At 35.6% G+C, this 24,984-nt stretch overlaps 1 long non-coding RNA gene across 3 annotated transcripts; it reads right to left on the bottom strand.

The window, feature by feature from the left end:
• Window positions 1-1,217: 1,217 nt before the first annotated feature.
• Window positions 1,218-23,921, bottom strand: LOC120337610 (uncharacterized). 3 transcript variants are annotated; one of them, XR_013478225.1, is made up of 8 exons: window positions 23,805-23,887; window positions 21,561-21,704; window positions 21,072-21,129; window positions 20,305-20,368; window positions 20,041-20,097; window positions 18,433-18,522; window positions 9,042-9,162; window positions 1,220-2,870 (listed from the first exon to the last, which is right to left on the bottom strand). It is a non-coding gene; the product is annotated as an uncharacterized LOC120337610 (long non-coding RNA). The 3 variants fall into 3 exon arrangements; XR_005568979.2 differs by lacking the exon at window positions 21,561-21,704 and having other exon boundaries at window positions 1,222-2,870; window positions 23,805-23,921; XR_013478224.1 differs by lacking the exons at window positions 9,042-9,162; window positions 21,561-21,704 and having other exon boundaries at window positions 1,218-2,870; window positions 23,805-23,921.
• Window positions 23,922-24,984: the final 1,063 nt, after the last annotated feature.

Here is a 24,984-nt window from a genome sequence, read left to right as displayed (position 1 = left end):
ATCTTTAATCTTCTGCTTTAGAATGTATCTTCATATTTTCTTTTTGTAGTTCTTTTCTTGACAAATGTCTTCATATCTTCAATCTCTATAGTTCTGTCTCTGAAAATCTTCTCCGTATCTTGAATCTTTATATTTCTGCCACTGAAAAGCTAATGTAACATTAAAATTAACTAGGCCTAACTTACAATCTTCATTTCTTTATCTCCAAGGTGTCTTCGTGCCTTCAAGGTTCATATCTCCTTCTGAAAATACTTCGTAACTTGAATCTTCATAATTCTGCTTCCAAAAGTAGTCTTCGTATCTTCATCTTTATTCTTTTGCATTCGATTCTATCTTCATAAAGTAGTCTTCGTATCTTCATCTTTATTCTTTTGCATTCGATTCTATCTTCATATTTTCATTTTATAGTTCTTTTCTTCGAAAATGTCTTCATATCTTCAATCTCTATAGTTCTGTTTCTTAAAAATTTTCTCCGCATCTTGAATCTTCATATTTCCGCCACTGAAAAGCTAATGTAACATTAAAATTAACCAGGCCTAACTTACAACCTTCATTTCTGCATCTCCAAGGTGTCTTCGTGCCTTCAATGTTCATATCTCCTTCTGAGAAATGTCTACGTAACTCGAATCTTCTTAATTCTGCTTCTAAAAGTAGTCTTCGTATCTTCATCTTTATTCTTCTGCATTCGAATGTATCTTCATCTTTCATTTTGTAGTTCTTATCTTGAAAAATGTCTTCATATCTTCAATTTCAAAGTTCCGTCTCTGAAAATCTTCTCCGCATCTTGAATCTTTATATTTCTGCCACTGAAAAGCTAATGTAACATTAAAATTAACTAGGCCTAACTTACAATCTTCATTTCTTTATCTCCAAGGTGTCTTCGTGCCTTCAAGGTTCATATCTCCTTCTGAAAATACTTCGTAACTTGAATCTTCATAATTCTGCTTCCAAAAGTATTCTTCGTATCTTCATCTTTAATCTTCTGCCTTCGATCTTGAATCTTTATATTTCTGCCACTGAAAAGCTAATATAACATTAAAATTAACTAGGCCTAACTTACAACCTTCATTTCTGCATCTCCAAGGTTTGTTCATGTCTTCAATGTTCAGTTCTTCTGAAAAGTGTCTTCGTAACTTGAATCTCCATAATTCTGCTAAAAATAGTCTTCGAATCTCCATCTTAAAGTTCTGCCTTTGATAAGTATCTCCATATCCACAATCTTTAATTGCTCTGGAAATCAACTTCTATCTCTATAGTTCTGCGTCTAAAACCATCATTAGTAACTAGTTCTAGTTTTTAAACTGAAATTCCGCCAATGTCAGGAATGAGTTCAAATTCATTTATAACAAAAAATAAATAAAAATAAAAAAAGCCATGGCATGCCCTGTTAAATTTGTTTTTCCATTGTCGCTGTCGTAAACTATATCTTCTTTTCCTGTTAAAAATATCCTAAAGAAATTGCATGGAATAAATGATTATGACAAAACGTATAGCTAAATAAAGACATAGCATGATAGATAAAATAATTCATTCCTAAATATATTATATCAATAAAAAAACGTAAAACAGTGTACATAATTATAGTAATATGATTGTCTTCAGAAATTCGTTCACAAACATTAAAATAATTATTTATGCGCAATTTCCGAAGTAGGCTGGAACTGCCATCACACATGGGCTGTCAAACACCCATATTTGTATATTGGGACACGTAAAAAGGATTGCTTGTCACTCAATTTTTGATTAAAAAAAGGAGGCAACGACATTCAACCGTAATGTCACGTTTAATGCCAATGATTTGGAAATAAAAATGAAAGGACTTCCATCTGACCATGTCATTACCAGAAATTATGAATATTTTATATCAGAATTGACAAAACCAAAATCGCCTAATTATGATTGCAATGCTGTGTTTTTCTCTCCCTCCCAGGGTCCACCACCATTTCCCAGAACCCCCAACCCCCTCCCTACCCCTGTGTATGTAAGTGTAATTTGTAATGTTTTTGAAGAAGTTGACGTTGAAGATGAGACAAAGCCATGCCGGCCTGGTTTGTCACAAGATTTCTCACGCTGAATAGGCAGTGTTGATAAGAAGATATGAAGTAATAAAAAGATTTGTGTTATGGCGGCATTGACAACCACAGATAGACTATCTGGTTTTTGCCACAAACTGGTCAAAAAATATTGTTTGAATCTTCAATTTAACACACAAGTGATATATATATTGAAACAATATATATATAACATGTTTTGTATAACAATTCGTCAGGACAGCATTGATATAATTTAGATATGACAAAAATGTCGATCGCCGTTGCCTTTACGCCCAAGTATTCCACTGTTGCAGATATAAATGTTTAAAACGAGAATGATTGAAAGAAAATTTATACAAAAATAAACAATACTGTGTTGTGATAAAAATTCCACAACAGAATTGTATGAAATTTATTAATGCATTAAATTTCAATGAATATATATTTCATATTCATCTTGCTATAACATCAAATATGGCGATTGTATTGTAAAGTGATAAACACAATTGCTTTGATTTGTAATCAAGAATCCGTTTACAATCATCACATAAACAGTTGGGTCGACCCATGTTAAAGCTTTGAATATAATTCGTTTGTATGCATACAGGATCAATGTACGTATGTCACCGAGTAGAGTAAAACAGTCTAACAGTCTCTTTTTATATTTAAAGCCTTTTACACATAAGTGTGGTTCAATGCATTTTATTTGTGAGCCAATCTTAGTTATCTTTGATGAAACTCACATTTAAACTTGAATACTTGTTGTATTTACAACTTTTATTTTTTTTCTGTAAACAGAGAATGTCGTCAAGATTCCATTTCCATAAGTGAGGAAACCTGAAAAATTATATATAGAAATAATCATGACGCCGAAGGTATGGCATTCTCTCGTAGTAGCATCATGAATAACCAAATATAAGCAAAATAATAGTCTTAGCTTATCAATTGATAACCTTCGATCGCATCTGTGTTTTAATTTTTTGCAGTAAAAATGTACAATGGGTAGGGCTGGGCATTTCGTATCTAATAGTAAATTATCCGAAACGGTGAGAGAAAAATTTCGAATTGCTGCCATCTTGTTTTTTTCCTTCCTTGGTTTTATTCAAGCCATATTTTTTCGAAGAATTCAGATCTATGACTATTTTTCTGTAGTCCAATATTGATAAAATTTTTATCATGTGTGAACGCTCAACAATCTGTCTAAGACTATTTTGGTCTCGCGGGCCACTTTCACGTTAAGAAATTCGTTGCGGCCGCAAACGTTTGTACGAGACAGACATTAATACCAGGTAAGTCCTGATTTCGGTGTAGGTAATTTACATAATACATAAAAGGCAAGGTAATTAACATAAAATCAATCAATTTAATAATTGCTTTCTGGTTACTCAGTAGGCACTAAGTCAATTATTAGAATAGCAGTACACTATTCGAATATTTGTTAACACGGGGCGTGGACATGACACATGCGGTTTTTTGACGACCACACGAGAAGACACATACCACGTCGAAATTGAGTGTTATATTTGCGTTATAGTGTTTTTATTCATTCATTTTCAGTAGCTGTGAAACTGCCTCAATGTTCAAATGAGCATAATGTACGGGAGTGGGTCGTTTTGAAACACCAATACTGAAGTAACATTACAAAGATTTCTGGACGAATAGCGTATATATACTGATTTGTGACCAATATGCAGCAATGCAATTACCTCAGTTTCATCAGCATTATTGACGGACACGCAGGGACGACATTTCCGAAATCCTATTTAGCGCAAGCATTAGATAAAAAAAAATACGAACATAAAAGGACAACGAGTCCCGGGACCAGTACCAAAGATAATGCTGACTTTCTATTTTACGTTGGCGATAAACACGATCAAAGCAGACACGCAAGAAAACAATCAGAATGAAATTAATTTGCAAGTTTAGGAAATTCATTCCTATACTTGCGCTCAGCGTTTGTGTTCAATAATCGCACAATATCCTTCGAGTTCCTTGAACAGAACGCACAGTTCTGCGAGAAATAAAAAAAAAACTGACGTCGATGTCCACCGGGGTGCAAACCTTGACACATACGTAATAATATGAACCGCCATTTGAATGTAGATAGATGGCAGGAATGCTCACACCAAAATCACGAAACATACTTGAGCCTATATACCGAAATACAACATCGTAAAAACATGAGTCTGCTTACGAACTTATAGAGCGGGCCGCAAAAAACAGTCCAGCGGGCCGCATGCGGCCCGCGGTTTGCGCAGCTTTGGTCTAAGTGATGTATTTTATGTTTTTGTAATCCATTTGTTGTCAGAACCAATTACAATAAATAAGTTGCATACAATTATATGTCTCCCAAGTAATTCGAAAAAATTATTTGATTCGATTCTAAATCATCAGGTATTCGATAATTTCCAGAGCCCTAACAATGGACTTATTACATGAGATTTTATACGATGACACAATCGGTACTTATGGGAGTCGAACCCATTTGAACTCATTTTTATTTCGCATTTATTATGATAATGTAATACAAAAGAAAACGATGCATACCAGTGTTTACTTACGGGAATTATAAGTGCGAAAGTGCTTCACAGTTGAAAGAAGTGCTTTGACCGATTGTACCACGTTAGGCGCCTTAGCTTTTATGTTAAAACCCTTTTACAGCAGCTAAGCTCATATGAGAGAATATTCACGCTTAATTTTGTGCTAGGTAAACTACTGTTAACATCGCTCTTAGCTCTTTGTTGACGTTATCGCCTGATATGAGAGAAGCGATAGAACCTTCCAGCCGTGACGCAAAGTGCGAATTCTATAAATAGCGTGGATTTCAAAATCACCTGTCAGATGTCTGAAAAATGTGACTCAGCTCAGACAGGAAATACTCCTTTGTAATGACTTATTGTTGGTTTAGCATGTATTTTCAGTCATATATACTATCCCTGGCGCTGTGTTGTTTTAATAAATATGATTTCGACTGCTCCATAGTTGGCAGAAGTATGGAGATTTTTTGTAGTTGAAAAAAAATCGTAAAATTAATGGTAATTTTAACGCGTAAATGCGCGTATGGGATTGTTTACGCCGTTCTACGCGCATTTCCGTCGAAAAAATTTAATTTTTTTGCGTTGGGGGTGGTCTGTGCAGTAATAATGAGAGCTGTGACGTCATCAAAATTAGTAATTTTAGCCTTGAACTTGATACACCTGTAAATACAATTGTGAATTTCAGAGTAATAACCATTTATGCTATAATAGGCGTTTCGGTAATGTTGTGTTAGGAAAAACTAGATGAAAACGTTGAAAAAAAAATTAATTAATTAGGAATTAATCATTAACCCTCTACTGTACACAGAATTTCTCAAGATCCAATTTTTTTTTTAGAAATTTGAGAATTTTTTTTCGGAGTGTGTTTTAAAGATATATTGCTGAATAGAACTCTAGCACACGCTTCTAAAAATCCATAGGAGAAGCTTTAGGATTTAGTGGTTGACAAAAAAAAATAACTTTAAAAAGACCATGTCAAATAAATTGGGTCAATAGCTGGAAGAGGGTTTCAATCCAAACAGCATGGATACACGCAAAAGCGCTCTTTCAGGTAATATTGCAAATTAAAGCGGAGCCTTTCTGTTATCCGAGTTTCGTTCAAACCAGCAGTTCTTAACCTGGAGTGAATATACAGGGGGTAAATTTTGTCATTCTTAAGGGAAAATCTGGTTATTGTAAAAAAAAAAATTTGGAAAACAAACACCGCACCTATTTGCTTGTTTTGGTACGAGAAACATTGTGTTATTGAGAGGATAACTTGCGAGAAATATGCATTAGCCCATGACCGATGTGTATTAGCCTATTATTGCATCACAATATCGCGACTCTTGCCGAAGGTGGTTCTGGCAACTGTTATCGAGGCCGACTGCGGATTGTCGCAAAAGCAGCGTAGGAAATTTTTTGAAAATAAAAGAAGGGTAGCTTTCAAGATCCAAATATTTAAAATTCCCCCTCTATTCTACCCCCAATCCACTCTCCGATTCCAACACTCTCTCCTTCCCACTTCAATTATTACCTCCTCACGTCACTTTCCCATCCAACACTGTCTGTAACTGTAAATGATCACCAATGGTGAAATAAGGGGTAAATCAAAAAATTTTGTTTGGTAAAGGGGTAAATAATGCAAAAAAGGTTAGAACCACTGGTTCAAACACATAGCGAATTCACCGGTAGCAGTTGCGAAGCGTACTCCTTGGCGTAAACGGCATAGCCGTGCACATTTGTTTCACTCCTTCCACCTAACAAGACAACGATTGATACATACAGGAATTGATATTAGTTACTACCAACGATTAGCGACGTTTTCATATATTACAATTACGCCAATATGAATGATAACACCGAAGGTTATTTTTTTGCGATGGTACACGAAATTCTTTGATGATTTAAAAAAAATTATACGTGAATTTGAAAATAAAGTAATGATTGTCGTAGAAGGTGTGTCGCGAAATAACAATCCATTTTATAAATAATTTTTAATCGACCGCATCAACCCGAAATCCTGGAAATTAATGTTGAAGAGAAGTACGCATTATCAGATATCAGACACCCTGTCGCGATATATATTCCTTCATGTGCACAAGTCTCACATGTAGCACCGGTTTGTCATGCATGACATGTAAAACTCTTATTTGTTTGTTCCAATTGCAATAAAATCAAATTCTTTTTCCGTGCTTCATTGCTCGTATTTTTAATAGTAATTGCGTCCCGGGTTTGTGAAGTTTGAAAACCAACAAACAGAAAATAAGTTATTCTAAAACACAATTTAAATTCAGTCGTAAATAAATTGCGCCAAAGTGATGCCATACAGAACAAAAAGTCAAGTAGAAACAAAACTTCAAGGTAGAACAAACAAATTTAAAAATAAAACAAAACAGGGGTGACGACTAAACATAACGATAAATATCCCAGATTTTAAACTACGTACGAGTGGCAGCATTTTACTAGCAGTTTCATGCATGACCAGCGTATTAAAAAAATTGATTATCGAAAATTAAAAGTTGGATTAGCGCTTCCGACAGATCATACGTGGTATTTAACACGTATAAGCTATATCCAGAAAAAAAAATGACAAGTCATATCCTTCCAATGTACTTTTAATTAGCTCCTTAGTGATCCCTCCCTTTCTTGACCAAGTAATGTTTCGAAAATGTGAACTTTTTACTCAGCCACGCTTGACGCTGTTGCTGTTTATTAAGGTCATCTTGCCTTATGACCACGCAGAAATGCCGTTATGCCGAAATATTTAATCACTATTTAAAATCAACATTCAGGATTGACACAATCGCAGATTTGCAAGATTTATCTATGAAATATTACAGGCACCATAGAAAAGCATAATAAAGTTGATTATCATCTCTATTAAATATCTGCATCCCGGTATTGATAATAATATTACTATTCGCTTGAAATTGGTGCAGTAAATTTATAAACGTTGATAGGTGATATCAAGTCAACGCAAATGTTAATTTGGGTATAAAATTACAGCTGTCGCCGATGTGAGTGCACGGGTAAACGCCAAAAATAGAACTTTGCTCTCCGTCGATCGACAAGAATTCATACTTGCAAAAAAAAAAAGTGTGGGAATATAGATTGCCAAATACAGCATATTGCCGCCGAAACGATTGAGATGACAAAAACAATTAGCGATCACAACGAAATTGACCAAAAAAAAGGCTTTATTGCCGATTTTTAATGTTTCGATCTACGTTTTAGACTCCTGTTGTGTATAAAAAATATTTGTTATCCGGTATACATTAAAAATATCCAATTAAAAAAAAAAAATTGATTTTATCCACCCCCACTCGAATATCAATGATCGTTAAATTTCGGGAAACGCCATGTGCATTTGCTGATAAAATAAAATAGCTGTTAACACGACATACGTGTTTTGGGATTTTGCAAATCTGTGAGATGCTGCTGAAAGTTACTTCTAATTCAAAAAATAATGGCCATTACTAAACAAAATATCAGAACTTTTCGAATGACTCCAAAAAGTTCATTACGAAGAGAACAAAGACCTGTCGAACTAGCACTAGATAATCACGCACTATGGTCACAATTCATCGATGTCATTGGTAGTCACATGACCAATCTCGTTCAAAGAAATGCACTGCGTAGTATTCCAACATCTGGTTTCAAAGACACCGCCGAGCGTTTTTCCGGAAGAAGCGGAATCGGTGGGCTTGTATAATAATCACACTATGAAAATTTTTTTTGCCATTAATGCGAAAGCTTCAGCTCTCCTGTACGCACCACATAGGTTTGCGAAAAAAGCTATTCTACACAACTTGTCAGATATTGTCAAATTATTCAATCCCAATTTTTTGTACGCTGCTCCTAAAATGTCGATAAATATATTTTCAAATTTTTTATTTTACGATGCTCCAATATTTGAAAAAAAAAATTATTCATATTATTTGCTCGAAGTACCATGCTTCCTTTTATTGACAAAGGTAAAAAATTAGAACAGAGAATATTTAAATTATAAAAGAGAATACTTCTAACAGTCTCAAGGTAACAACTTTTGTCGATGCTATTTTATATTATGCGCTTCTTCAAAGTTTAAAACTATTTTTTCTACATTCTATTAAGAGTGTAAGCTAACTCAAATATATGCATCAGCACCTGAAATCTTTTACAGCATACAATGTCAATGAAGACTTGCGTTTTAATTACTCATTACAGGTTTCTTAAATAGATCTCGAAAAAAACGTACCTTCAGTGCTTTCATGTCTAGTTAATGGTCGGGCGTTAATTTGTAACTGATTATATTCAGATTTAACGTTTTCTTATGCACTAACTACTACATAACGCGACATTTCGAAATAACATACATCTGAATTATATGTCAAAACTGCATCATTCAAAAATCTCTAATGTTTCTGAGTCGCAGAGTTTAATTGAATATATCAATTTTATATGATACGTTAAATCCATATTCACAGATTCAAAAGATTTCATTACTTACTTGACTCTTTGGATAGGCTTCAAGCTCACTTAGTGATGCAATGCCAGGCCATTGGCATTGTCGCATTTTTCAATGCAATGATAAATTGCCCCGCCGACTTTCAAGTAGTGTTTTCAGAAAGCTGAAAATAAATGTAATTGTGACATTATGTGGTGTGAGCCAATTGCTTCCAATTTTGATTTGCAATCAATGCAATTGGGCTAACTATGTCACCATCAAGGTTTGAGGTTATATTTTACAGAGAATGCTGCTCGACAGTGGTACAGAAAAAAGAATCTCATAGTAAAAATGTAAAATTATCTGAATTAGAATCTTGTAGTTGATTTCAGAATTCAATTTTATGATATCAATTTTGCTACTTGCTCGTAACAACATGAAATGCTAAAAATAATTCTAGCAACGATTAGTTGACAACTTATTTGAAATAGTTTTCCGAAGTATACAGATCGTTAGATATTTTCGTAATCTTTTTATAAAACTCAGGCAAATTTTATTTGTATTGGAAAAAGACGAACGATGAAGTAAAAGAGCGTAAAATGTGTCACAGCAGAATGGTAGTAACGATTTTAACCATTTGCAAAGAAGCTATATATCAAACATTTTAACAGTTTCTCAAATTTTTCCAATTTTCATTGTTTGCTACTTTAAAAATGGAAAAATAAAATATTTTTTATTCAAACGAATGATACATTCTTAAGATTACATTTGCTAGTTCCTTTTCAAGTATACATATTCACATTTTGCACTAGTAGTTAGTTGACAACAGTAGCAATAAAATCTGATCAATATATACATTTACCAAGTGCGGGTCAAAAATTTTTCCACATGCGACAATTGCAACAATAAACTTCAAATTATGGTGCACTCGCACCTTCTATTCTTTTTTAATATATGTACTCTATCAAACAATACACTGTTTTTATTTACTTTTAACCAATATTTGAAATGAAGTTTCGTTTCTTTGCCATGGCCAAAGCGTTGAAATCAATTGGCAACTAGGTTGCCCCGCAGTACGTCGTCCAAATGACAATATGACAAGCGAGTACGCAATTATTTCTCAGTGCAATGCATTTTAGACAGAGCAGCTCACATTAATAGGCGTTTCCGACGTGCACATTGCACGTTTTCACTATGGCATAGATGAGCAGTGGCGCAGCAAGAGAAAAAATTTCCGTCCAAACACGGCCCTCGTAACAAATTTCCGTTCGTGCCCGAACGTTTTCATAATTTTGAAATGCAAAATAAACTCCACTAATGAGCGCAGCCAACATCAAGTAAACAACATGCCGCTAACGCTACTAACTACAAAAGCGCTTTACAGCAGCACTTGTTACCAGTGAAAAATATGTCAATGTCGAGACAATAATAAATTTATAACAAATTTGTTTTATGCATTAAAAGTCGGGACATTCGAAGGCCACAAAAATTAGTTCTCGGGCTGCAATTTCAACCTTTGAATTAGAACGTCGATGTTTGGATGGCAATTACACTAATCTCGAACGCTCGATTTAACAACTAAAATAGAGTGACATTAGTTTTCCTAGCTACTGAGTGGTTACGCTGACTGACAAATAAGTAGCAAATTTTCTCGGTACCATTACATCAGTGGTTCTCACCACCGACAAAACCGCTTTTTTGGCGGGAAACAATGGCACAAGAAACGCTCTATGATAGTATTTTATTTGACACTATATCCATTTTTAGAGCTTCGTGCAATGTTTCAACCTTTAATTATATGTGTAGGTAATAAGCCGTGCTATCACCTAATTATGATTTGGAGTGATATCGTGTGATCCAATGTGCGAGTAACACCAGAAATACTTAAAAAGCCCGATCCCAAAGCGTTCATCCAACATTTGTTGCTATGACTTTATTGCATTATCGCAGTAATTCCAGTTATGACACACAATTTAATCTAATTTATGATCATTCCTCCAAATATTAGCTAAATAAATAAAAACAAACATAAATATATGACTTACAAATTGACAAATTCCGAAGCTTAAAAAACAGAGGTGCGCTCACTAAAACCACGAAAAGAACAGAGCGGCGTGTGGGAGAATTTACAGATGCCAGATTATTGGTCAGAATATACAGCCAAGTTGGCTCAATAGAATATATATTTGGAACTCGTCATGTATAAACCATGGGAATAATACATGGAGTTAATTATTAGTATCAAATTTTTGGATATTAATCACTTCATTTAACCGGATATGAATGTACTACTCTTATAAAATTAAACGATTATCGCAAGGCTGGCATGATTGTCAAAAATGGATATTATGAAACACTTTTCTGGAACATAACCTAGTGCCCATAATTGAAATGAGGGAACATTTCTTACAATATGCAATAACCACGTATTATTTGCGTGCAAAATCACGAGAAAATTTGCGTCGTCTACCTTCAGAGCTGAAAGGCTCTAATCATCGCCACCATTGAATTATCGCAAAACTCGGGACAAATACATCCTGGTCAGCGCTAGCCGCTATCCGGAATTGCCTAACCTAGTCATTAAATTATTTAGCCTCAAAAGTCAAGATTATGCCGATCAACCAACACATACATCAGGTGTCGACAACCCCTTCTAAGTCCGAACGCTTCCTTCTTTGCTGACAATCTCAATGCAAATGCATTGTGGACGTAACACGTAAAACGGGCGAAAATATGCAGGTTGTCAGTAGCGGGCAAGAGCGCTTTATAAAGAGAAGGACTGGTAACGCTATAAACCGTTCATATACGATGTCTGGTGAAATAACAAAGAACTCGAAGGTATTGGTTTTTAATTTCGGTTGAAATATAGGCTAACCGATAACAAGAGAGCTATGCGGAAATATATAGACACGGCGAGATAATCGAAATATTTTAATATCAATTCCCGGGAAATCTTGCGCGGTTAGTTACCAGTACTTGTAGACCTATCAGGTTAACGACAATGGTACGGCGACTTTCCAAGCTTATCCAGTAGGAATGTTACAAAACGCGCATTTTCGTACCAAAACATGTAGACTACGTATCACATCTTCAAGATACCGTTACGCTTAAAAAAACTGCTGATTGCCCGCGGAAGCTTGTGTTTACATCAAATCTTGATATAATGATATAGGAAACTTTATTAAATTATTAGAATAAGGTGTTGCGCACGCAAAAATCTAAAACATAACAACCTAAGATATTTTGTGCTCAAAGCAGGAAGCATCTAAAACTTCTAAAGCGTGCAACATCTGTGACGATATTTGTTATTAAGGAAGTGCAAAGAAATCCAGAGGGGGTCGCTACGTTACCCGCGAGGGAAAAGTAGAGTGGTTTATTAAAGTGGTTTTAAATATTAGATGTCGTCGGGGTTGTTATTACGCGGGGCGCGTCGTCGCGCCAGAAGAATTTTTAATCCGCGCTCACATACATCGAAACTACCCACTTGCGAGGTTTTCTGTAGCACTGTATTGCTTTTCGTTTATATACTAGCGATTTATTCTATCCTAACGTTTGTGGTGTGTCTCAAACAACCCTGGTGAAATCTGGCACGCGTTTTATCATCACAGTTTGGGGGGTCGCTGTCCCCACCGCCAAATTTACCTGAAACATTTCCAGTGCTCGGACCATCGCTCACCCGTCCCGGAAACGCCGTTAAACGACATCTAAAACTCAAAAACACGCGGCGTGACCTGATTGACCCGCAACCTCGCAAACGCCCAACAAAACCCCCGTTTTGACCCGCTTCCCGCGAGCGATCAAGACATAAAAGTCATTGACATGTCCAGTAAAGCTACAACCAGCTAAGCTATTTAAGCTAATTAATCTCAGGATTTTATATCTTCGATGAAGTATCGTAATTTTGATTTATTTTCTCAATTAGTAGGCTGGGTAATAGAAATGTTTCAGGGGACTTTTGACGAACCCCAGTTGTTGCGATATGACGTAATATACCCTATAGCGCCACCCATGTTTCATGTCCTTGGTTATCCTTGTAAAACGTGGTAGTCTTATTGTAACTGTCCTACTGTGCGTGCTTTCTATGTTTACTGTTGATATAAGTTGGTGATGTCGAGTCATGTGTTGAGAACCCGTAAAGCTAGATAGAAAACGAAACATGGTGTCAGAAGCGGTGACGGATCAACAATAAGCGCTGGACTCGATGAAGAAGCTGTGACACATATGGAATGAAGTGTATTAGTAAGTCTTACTTCGACAAGGTACGTTTATATTTCCTGTTCAATTGTCACAAATAGGATTCCCGCACCCTTGGCTGTGGAAATAGACAAAAATGCGGCAGCCAATTAATCTTTCAGCAAATATAACGTGCAAATATTGTGGCAGAAGTCACAGAAAGGGGGCTCGATTCTGCCCTGCATATGGTGTGTTGTGTAACGCTTGCCATAAAAAAAATCACTTTGCTGCTGTTTGTAAACAAACTAATCGAAACCTCTACTCTCCTATATTATGCAAATAAATCAAGCGACTCAAATTATTATTTTGAGACTGTTGGAAGTATTCAGTCTAAAGGTGTTCGCTGGTTTGTTAATTTGAAATTAAATGCGAAAGGTGGTCAAAACCAGTTTTGTTGAAATGTATGCTCAATAGCGGCTAAACCAGTAATGTGATAAGCTTCAATGATTGTTGTAAGGTTCCAGGCACAAAAACTTTAGCTTTACAAGAAAGTAGTGCAACGCTGAAGTTTTATGATGGTAGCTTGCTGAAGCCGCTTGGTCAATATAACTTTCCATGCCAACACAACGGTAAGAATTACAATTTGTCTTTCATTGTCGTGGAAAGAGGCCCACATTCGTTGCTTTCAGCTCAGACTTGAAGAGTTGGAACTTTTGCAGGTCAATGTACCTCAAAGTCAAGGTACTGTACAATCTATTGTAGCCAAACATCATGAAAACCATTTAACTGTTGATGATATTTCAGAAAAGTACGCTGATGTTTTTGAAGGTCTAGGTTGTTTTCGGGGAGAATATCATCTAGAAATAGATACCAAAGCTCTACCAGTAAAGCATCAACCTCGTAGAATTATCATCTAGAAATAGATACCAAAGCTCTACCAGTAAAGCATGAACCTCGTAGAATTGCCTTTGCAATGCGCAATGATCTTATGAAAAAACTTACTAATTGATATACTTACCACACCTACCGACTGGATTAGCGATATGGTAGCAGTTAAAAAAAAACTGGTAAATTGCGGATATGCTTGGACACAAAATACCTAAATAATGCTTTAAGACATTCTCATTATCCTATTCCAAACATAGAAGATGTTTTACCTGATTTAGCTAATGCAAAAGTTTTTTTCTGTTTTTGATGCGAAAGATGGATTCTGGCAAACCAAGCGTTACAAACAAAGTAGCTATTTAACTACTTTTATAACTCCATTTTCTAAATACAGATGGAAACGCATGCCGTTTGGAAATTCAATAGCTCCGGAAGAATTTTTGAGGCGACTGAATGAAGTTCTGGAAGGTCTCGAAGATATACGATGTATTGCCGATGATATACTTGTTGCTGGAAGTGGAAACATATGAAAAAGCGGTAAGAGATCATGATCAGAAGGTAATAAAAGTCTTTAAAAGGGCAAGGATCAGAAATTCGAAATTGAACAAAAGTAAAATCAAGTTCAAACTAAAATCCGTTCCATATCTAGGTCATTTATTACTGATAAAGGTCTTCTACCAGATCCACGGAAGATTCAAGGTGTTATAAAAATTCCCAAACCAATAAATGTACAACAGGTAGAATGTGTTGTAGGATCTGTTAATTATCTTGCTAAATTTCTTTCACACCTATCAGAATTTTGTGAGCCTCTTCGTAGATTGACGTACAGAGATGTTAAGTGGAAATGGCTGAGAGAACATGATGATGCGTTTGAAAATATCACAACGTTAGCAACAACTGCACCAGTTCTTCAATATTATGATATTTCAAAAGAGGTAACCTTACAATATGATGCGAGTGAAGTCGCATTAGGGGCAACTCTGTTACAAGAAGGTAAGCCTGTTACTTTTGCCCCGTGTTCGTTAACGACAACAGAGCGACGTTACGCACAAATTGAAAAAGAATGGTTGGCAATCGTGTTTGGATGCGAACGATTTGATCATCATATTTTTGGTCGAAAAGTGATCACAAAAAACGATTGATGCTATTTTTCGGAAATCCTTGTTAGCAGCACCCAAACGATTACAGCAAATGCCGCTTAGACTGCAAAAGTACAATTTAAAAGTCCAGTACAAGCCTGGAAGAGAAATGCATATAGCAGATACATTCTCTAGGTTGTGCACAAATGATAATATACTACAACCCGCAAAAGACAGTTTTGAAATTTTTCAAATTAGCGAAGAAAAAACTTTAGGAATGAATTAAACAAGATGAATTTTGCCGATTATGCATATTGCACAGATGAACGACCAAAACAGATTCAGAATTATAAGCAATTGCAAATGCTTAAAAAAAGTTGGCTGGCCAGAAACAAAAAGAGAAGTCTATGATTGCCTGAAAGACTTCTTGAATTATAGAGATGAACTTTGCTACCAAAACAATGTTTTTTACAAAAGCCATAGAATAGTAATTCCTAAGACAATGAGGCCGGAAATGCTTAAACGCATTCATGAATGTCAAATGGGTATTAAAATCGTGCTTGAAAAAGGCCCGAGATATAGTATTTTGGCCTCGAATGAGCCAAGAAATCCGAGACTATATTGGTCAGTGTAGTGTATGTATGGAACATGCGCGTGACGAGACCATCAACTAGAACCGTTAATAAGCAGTGAAATCCTTAACCAGCCATGATGTAAAATAGTCCTGGATTTATTTACTGTATTTAACAAGCAATATTTAATTACTGATTTCTGGGAACTCGACGAACTGAATAACGCAACTGCGAGATCGGCAATCAGATGCTGTAAGAAGATTTTCAGCAGACATGGCAAACCAGATACAGTGATCTCCGACAATGGTCCACAATTTGCAAATGCTAAATTTCAAGAATTTGCCAGAAGTTGGGAATTCTGCATAGCAAGTCGAACGGTAAAGCCGAATCAGCCGTCAAGAAAGCAAAGAATCTGATTAAAAAGGCACGAAGTGACTGTTCAGATGTATAAAAAACTACACTCGAATGGAGAAATACGCCAACAGATGGTATGGACAGTTCTAGTCAAATGCTAAAGTGCCGTCGCACAAGATGTTTTCTTCCAATATCGAATAAACTGCTCGCGTCGAAAGTTGAGAAAAATGTCAAATCGAAAATTGAGCAGAGACGTGCAAGATCTAAGAAATATTACGATCGTGGCACAAAACAACTTTCGAAGCTTCACAAAGGGCAAAAAGTGCTCGTACTGAGCAATTGTCATATCGCGTTAATATCGATGGAAGAGACTACATGTGAAATAGATGGGTTTTTTAAGACCAACATACGATGACAAGAAGGAAATAAAACAAGAACCATCTTCGCATGCAGAGCCACAACTAACGTCAAATAGAGCGAACAATTCTGAAACCCCTCGTTCAGATGAAACGGAATCGAGTGAGCGACCGGTAACTCCGAATTTCAGACAACGCAGAACACGAACTAGAATCATTCGTACTCCTGGTAGATACGGGCCGTGAACATTAATGTGTTAGTACTTTTTATGAAAAGGGGGATGTTACGATATGACGTAATAAACCCTATAGCGCCACCCATGGTAATCCTTGTAGTCTTATTGTAACTGTTCCACTGTGCGGTGCTTTCTATGTTTACTGTTAATATAAGTTGGACAACGCCAGGGTGCATTGCATTGCTTGTCATATGCGTAATGATAAAGTTTCTAGTCAAAGTTTCTATTTAGGTTTACAAGTTGCTTATTTAACACATCACAAACACATAAGAGAATATTAAATATTCAATCTCACGAAAAAGGGGCTCTTATTAAATATTCAATCTCACGAAAAAGGGAACGTCCTCGCAGAACGTAAAATTTTCAAGACAAAAGGAGGACGTATGGACCCTATCTTACTTCAATTTTCTTCTGGACACTAGGGCTTATTTTAGGGGAATGCATTATATTTTCATTTACCGAAAACAAGCTTACAAAGTAGAGAATTGCGAGATTATGGAATATACAAACTATGAATACCGGTATCCATTTACTTATAAATAACACGTTTTATATCCAAGACAACTGCAAAACAAATGAAAACGCTTAGGAGCGATTTCTTACTACCAACTAGTTAAAAAAATGTCTCGTTATTGACTAGGTCTTATTTTATGGGGAGGGCTTATTTATAGTAAAATCACTTTAAAAATCCAGCCTAGGTCTCATTTTTCGGGGTAAGTCTTATTTTCGGGAAAACACGGTAGTATCGCAACTTTGTGACAGCAATCCTCAAAGTGTGATATCTTGCCCACTGAAGAGTGGGAAAGACACATAGAAACACACATGTAAGCTACTTTTAAAATAACTTTGGTAGTCGGGTACTGTAGTCATTCAATTTTATAAATTCCAAATATTAGCCATAATATGTCAGCCAGTTTAAAATTGCGCAATTTTGAAAATTTACAATATACCAATGAACTGTCAATAAGGTTTTTTCACATCTCTGGAATATACGACAAACTACTGTCGGTCCGTAATTACTGTTACTGGTGTGGCGTACCAAAATTGATATCACCACTCAGGTTCTTTCTGCCAGCTTATCGGACACTGAAGTTGCAATAGATGTCGTTCAAAAACAATCTTCTTGCGGTTCCAATTATAGCAGAGTAACTAAGTTAACTAACTAGATTAATTATACATCTTAATACAACCAAATACTCCAATAAGAAATACAATAAACAAATAAAAACACAGTACAAATACCGTAGGATACATACGTAACACAAGATACGGAATTGGTCTATGACGTCACAGTCATGAACTATTTACTTATAATGGGATACTAAAAACCGGGTAAAACATACCTAGATATACATAAGAATAACTAGTATGACACTAAAGATACAACACAAATCCTATCTTATCGACAAACACGTAATATACATGGAAATACGCATAGAAATCACACAGGAAATAAACTGCGAAAATAGACTAGTTACGGAAGTGTTAAATACCAGCTAACTAGTGAACAGAACTATGCCAAACTGGAGAACTAGTAAACCTGTACTACTAATATCATTTCACAACAAGAATTACACAGATTAACGGCACGAAAACACTATAATAATAACCCAAAACACAGAGGAAATTTCACACTGCCGGCAGTCTGACAAACCAGCTAAAAGAGAAAGTTACACAGTTGCTCACTAGTGACTCAAGTGGTAAGAATAAATATGGGCATACAGAATAAAACAGAGTTATAGACGTGGTCGTCTCACTGGATATCGAAAATTCAAATGAAAAATTTAAATACAATTTACTTGTTGATCATTCTTTGGTTTCGTTAGCTTATTCGTATCTTCGATCTTTATCTTTTGATGCAATGAAAAACTGTCGAAACAAGCAGTGTTCTGTAAAACAGATATGTAGTGTAAGCTAGTTGCATCCAACCGGATTTTCAGGCTAATAAAACGATTTTCAGAGCCTATATTACAAATTGATTTTTTTGGGTTGCCTTATTGGGTGGCTAAACCTATTTACCTTTCTAGTTGGTCTATGTTTTAGCATAAGCTTAATTAAAGCATAATCTTTTCTGAATTAATGTATTTATGTATTCGACTACATACAGCCTTTCAATCATAGCTAATGTTTTTTGTTATTTCAAGTTATTACGCATAAAAACGCAATATAAAAATTGGTTTGGCTAGTTATATAAAGCTAGTTTGGCAGATATATAAAAACGGACCAGAATTTCATTCCAGTTTCTTATCGCTGGGGCGTAATCGAGTGTGGCTCAGAGTTAATGAGACAAATACCGCGAACACAATACCTCGAGCAAATATTTCAACATCAGTATTCTAACTTATTTTTCAAATGATTCTGAATCAAAATGAAAAGCTAAATAAATTGAAAATATCAGGTCCAAATTTATCCGATACAAATACCAATACAGAAAAATTGGCCGATATTGTCGATAACGATACATTGGTACATCTTTAGTCAGAATCCTGTTTCTACACTCATGGGTGGGGACGAAAATGGCTCAAAATTAAGGAGGCAACAGATACCACGAACATGATAACTCCACGCAAAAAAAAATAATTTCAACATCCATATTTTAACTTCTTTTTTAAATGCTCTTGGATCAAATTAAAACCCAAATGTATCAGAAATATTGGTTCTACATTTAGTCCATACCGATATAAGTATCTATATTGCTGATATCCGATACATCTTATACAGATATGATACAGCTTATGAATATTAATGGGACGATAACTATGACTGCTAACAAGGTGGAAAGGGGGATATATACACACTATGTGGGATTTACGGTTATATTGATATACTTTGAAAATTGGATGTATATGATTTATATAGTAACGTTATTATATATTTAATTTTATTTTAGTGACGATACGGGAAGTTCGACTATGGTAGATCCACGGATACATTGATACGCTTTGTCGCATTCACTCATCTAGTATTGTACGCCCGCGTGATCTACCTTTTGGGGTAAAAACGGATTTGATTGAACCAAAATGCTATGCAGATTTATTACGGACAATGATATCAATGAGAAAGGAACTACAGATATAAAACGGTAAATATTGCCACGTCAGTATCTGTAATTGGATTCACGCACCGGTATATAAAATGGTACTCTGACTGATCTACAGTTTGTGGCTCATCAGATTTACCCGAATTGCTCTTAACGGGGCATGGTCATCGGACATACATTGAATGAAATTTTACTATTTGTGGTAATCACAACGTCTCCCGCGATTACCTATTTCGATAAAGCATATCTCTATAACAGGCGTCTTCGATACTTCAAAACGAAAAAGCAAACAGGAAAAATGATTTATGACACCAAAAACTACATATATTACTTATTTAGAAAGATGTGTTAGTTTATTATATTGTACCTTATTATGCAATCTGCAAGTGAAACCTTTACTTTCATTTCTTCTCGCTATTTTCATCTAAAAATATAAAGCAATTTGAGAAAAAAAACTGCTTCTCTAGTAAATTTAGTGATTTAATTGACAAATACTAAGGAATTAAAGTACGCAATGTTTTATGGAATATATGACAAATCATTTCCAGTCACTAATGTGTAGAATTGTCACATTTGTTTACGGAAATCAATGAATATCTAAAATCAACTGAAATATTTAAACATTGTTTACCTGTATTGTAGATCTCCTCAATTTCGTCTATTTCTTTTTAATTCCATATTTCATATTTCTGCATCTAAAATGCAAAGATATTATTGATAATAAGCTTTCGCATAACACTATGATTCCTGTCTGATAGTACTAAACCAGGAGTCGGCAACCTTTTGTCGCTCGCGGGCAAAAATTAAGATTGAAAGTCATTGGCGGGCCGCACATATTTTTAGAAAGTTAAAAAACAGAACGGATGGTACTTTTTATAATAAAAATCAAGCAGTGATACATCTCTCGAATAGAACATAGATTTATTTCTTCATTGCATCTCATAAAATTCCATTTGAATATTTTCAGCGTCATTGAAGCCTTTGAACTTAGCATCAACTTTTCTGCGTTTTGTTGCCATTTGCTTAATTATAATCAAATTATATTCTCATTAAACAAGTAATTGTGAAATATATATTTGTTAGGTTATAATATAATTTAGTATAAAGAATTTTTTGGCCAATCGGATGTTTTGTTACTATAATCTAGTGAAGCGTCGCCGGCCCGATTATAGTGCTCCGCGGGCCGGAGGTTGTACTAAACTAAACTAAATCTATATACAATAGATAAAATATCACAAATTTTAAAAAAATTGGCTTTTGGCCTTGGCTGTATACTTGAGGTTCGTAGATATAGAAAGACAAATCATTTCCAGTCACTAATGTGTGGAATTGTCACATTTGTTTACGGAAATCAATGAATATCTAAAAGTCAACTAAAATATTCAAAATATTGTTTACCTGTATTGTAGATCTCCTCAATTTCGTTTATTTCCTTTTAACTCCATATTTCATATTTCTAAAAAGCAAAGATATTGATATTAAGCTTTCGCATAACACTATGATTCCTGCCTGTTACTACTGAACTAAATTTATGTACAATAAATAAAATATCACGAAGTTACAAAAAACCTTGGCGTTATACTTGAGGTTCGTCTTATCCTTAAGAATTTATATCAAGCTTGTCATGTATAGATAGCGTAGGGTGCTCCCGAAGTATGTGAACCAAGATGGCGGACATCGGAACGTAACATGGGTAACAGGTTAGGCCATAATTTTTTTCCAATTTTCCTAATTTTAGTCCTATTATCAGTTCGAAGACTAGCCAAGAGCCTCCCGTAGTATTTATACCTAAAATTATGGCCTGACCTTAACCTAGTACACATATTACATTCCGATGTCCGCCATCTTGGTTCGCATACTTCGGGAGCCCCTAGCGTAGAGACATACTTCCAGTATTACGTTCAAATTGTTTTCGTTGCGTTGTTTTGGTATTGATATAGTCATACATGGGCAAAGTACGGCCCGCGGTCCAAGTCCGACCGTTGTTTGATTCAATATGGCCCACCTGATACTTCCACAACCAAACTGAAACTAAATTTTGATGTTTTAGATCAGGGGTTCTCAAACTTTTGGTGTTGCGGAGCCTTTGAAAATGTTGACTATTATTCACGGAGCCCCAAAATAAATGTTAAAATTTTTACTTTCAGAATAATATTTCTGAGCAAGTTAAATGTACTTCATAAGTCACACAAGCCATAAATAAATCTAAATTTCAAACATAAATTATATATACTAGAGCTGTAAATTTGACACTTGGCAAAAATACTAATGAATTAGGGGTCAAATCTTTTCCCTTTTTACATTTTTGGAAGACTTAAAAGGCCGCTAATAATGTGCGCGATTGCATTTTGTTACAATCGCCGATTTTTTCCTCAGCATGGCGTATTTTTGAACCTTTAAACATCTTTACGTCGGTGTTTATTCTCCATAAATAAAAAATTTCCCTCGGCATATACATGTATTGTTACACAATGACGAAGTTAATTGCTTTTTTGTTCTCGTGGGGAATTATGAGTTCAATGTGAAAAATATGTAAACATTTTATAATCGTCGGCGACGAAATGCTGAAAATAATAATTAGTAAAGAGGTAAATCGGCAACTCGAAATTCTTGATTGAAAATAGGCATTCTAAAATATTAAAACTTAATATGGGAGATCACACGTTTGGTTTCAGCAGACTCACCTTAGATTGAAAACGGTTTTATAGCCATTGTCAATCACAAAATTTGGTGTTATGTTAGGTTTTCATCGTAGTAACTGCGAAATCGAAACACTGTCAATTGTCCGCGCGATGTACCTTTTTTCCCATTTTGAAACTACGGACGGAGCCGCACGCAATCGATTGTACGCGCGATCCGCGATATACCTTTTTTATATTCTGAAACTACCGACGAAGCCGAATGCAATAAAATAAATTTTGATTGTTCGTATTTTGCCCAGACTTTATGTGATTCTTTAAACGGTGATATCTTGCTTAAATATAATCTCAAGTGCGAAAGAACGAATCAAGTTTGACAAAGCCCAAGATCGCAAAAATACGACTCAGTTCATCACGTATTCTATGTTATTTTAGAATAGTATTCTTTCATTTTAGTAATCGTAATTGTAATCTCGAATCAAACGTGAGTAACGATGAGCACAATTACATTATAACGACGAGACACGGTAAATGCTCGCGTCGGTCATGGATTGAATATTTTACGCAACAGAAATCTCGTTATCCGTTTTTTTTAATCGCGAATGTTTTGCGGAAATTTCCGATTCCAATTTTGAACCACTCTTAAGAATCCTGGCTGTGCTCCTGCTTACAAATAATGTCATTTTTTAATTCCGCCTCTTTGTCATATTTCGAGGCTATATTGTTGTCAGATTTTATCGAAGCTGTTATTGCTTCTTTGAACAGTTATACAATCAGCCAAGTCAGTATTTTGAAAAGTAATCGAATAGCTTGCGGAGCCCCTGGGTTTCTCTCGCGGAGCCCTGGGGATCCGTACGGAGCACTTTGAGAACCTATGTTTTAGATAAAAATAACTTTTCAAGGAATTTGTTGAGATTGCGGTTAAATTTAATTTTGATACGAGGCTAATTGTACCAAACTAAAAGAATCGTGAGAGACTGGTATGTTACGTGCGCAACGACGCGATCATTGGTTACACACACTTCTGGAGCGCCCGCAAGGATAACGGGCGACAACCGATAATATCGAAAATCTCAATGACAAAACAGCAGAGCTGTTCCAATAAAACTAACATGGTGGAGCGTTGAGTAAATGAAAACAAGACAAACTTTGAGAATTATTCAGAGCGTTCTACACTCTACAGTATATATATGATTGATCGATTCTATTTGTAATAATCGGACCTTGAATTGAATAAGCCGTGAAATCTATCAACTTCGTATTCTCCGCTACTCATGGATGAAACTTTTGTTGAATTTGTATTTGATTCAAAAAAACGAGAGGAGTTTGTGATTTCAAACTATGAGACTTATAAATCACAAAACAATAACTTATTTCTGTGATCCGATTTATTTTTACGTATTAGGTTACAAATTCCAATTTTTTTACTATCGAAAGAGGAAAATAATATAACATCAGTAAAAGCATGGGTTATCAAGTACATTTCACTCACCTGAATATTGCTCCGAAGGTAACAAGAAAATCCATTGATCATCCTACAACAACATTTATCCGCACACTGTTGCGACTGATGCGATGTCGCTCGTGGCTTCCGCGCGAAATATTTGACGAAAACACTAAGTAATCATTTGTAATCAAATAATTACTCCGATTACTCCTGGTTATCTCTGAATCGCTACAAGCCGATCACGCTTCTGACGCATGATCACAAAACTTAATTTACCGAATGTGAATGGTAGTCGGTATTTGCTCCACACTACTTGTAACCGTCATAATTTCTAGCTTCCAGTAAATTATCCGCCAAACCCAAAAGTTCGAGGCATAATACCCCAGCTTTATTCTCGGTTCTATGCGAAGTATATAAAAATGACTTGTCAAGACGACTGCAAACCGATGACAACAACTCATAATGTTAAGATTTAGAGTCAATCTCTGACATACAATCACACACCCGTTCTGACTGCATTGAAAAACTTTGCTAATGTTAGCCCAGTATATTAGCAATGCATTAGCTAAGTGGCTAGAATAAAGCCTCAAAATACTTTTAATCGCTTGGTAAAAAGCGACCATGATACAGGTACGACCATAAGAGACAACTCTTAAGTTCACGACATCTTGGCGGTTTGAAATCGTCGTATCCGAGTACATATGTGAATAAGAAAGCGTTTTCGAAACACCTTAAAAATTAGCCTGTTATCCCCTCTTCCCGGGAAAATATAACCTTTTATGATGCATTTTATTTTCTGGATGCTTGACGCAGCTATGACATCGAGCGCACATTAACTAATCTCAGGCGCGGCGAATGGCGCACGCCGCTAAGCTTTAGAAATACGCTTACCATCGCACCTCAGATTACCCCTCATAGGGTCGTAGGTTCAATTCCGCCTGGGATTGTTATGTGCCAGAGGTTTGTTGGATTCCGTAGGGCGAGGTTCGGCAACCTTTTGTCGCTCGCGGGCAAAAATTAAGGGTTGAAAGTCATTGGCGGGCCGCACATATTTTTAGAGAGTTGGAAACCGAGCGGATGTTACTTTTTATAATAATAAAAATTAAGCAGTGATACATCTCTCGAATAACACATAGATATAGTTCCTAATTGCTTTTCAAAATATCCCGTTCGAATATTTTCGGCATTATTGAACGTTTTGCATTTAGCATCAACTTTTCTGCGT

Source organism: Styela clava, chromosome 10 (assembly GCF_964204865.1).
Source record: "Styela clava chromosome 10, kaStyClav1.hap1.2, whole genome shotgun sequence".
Taxonomy (NCBI): domain Eukaryota; kingdom Metazoa; phylum Chordata; class Ascidiacea; order Stolidobranchia; family Styelidae; genus Styela; species Styela clava.
Note: the sequence above shows the minus strand (reverse complement) of the source record. Positions and strands in the feature narration are given on the sequence as shown.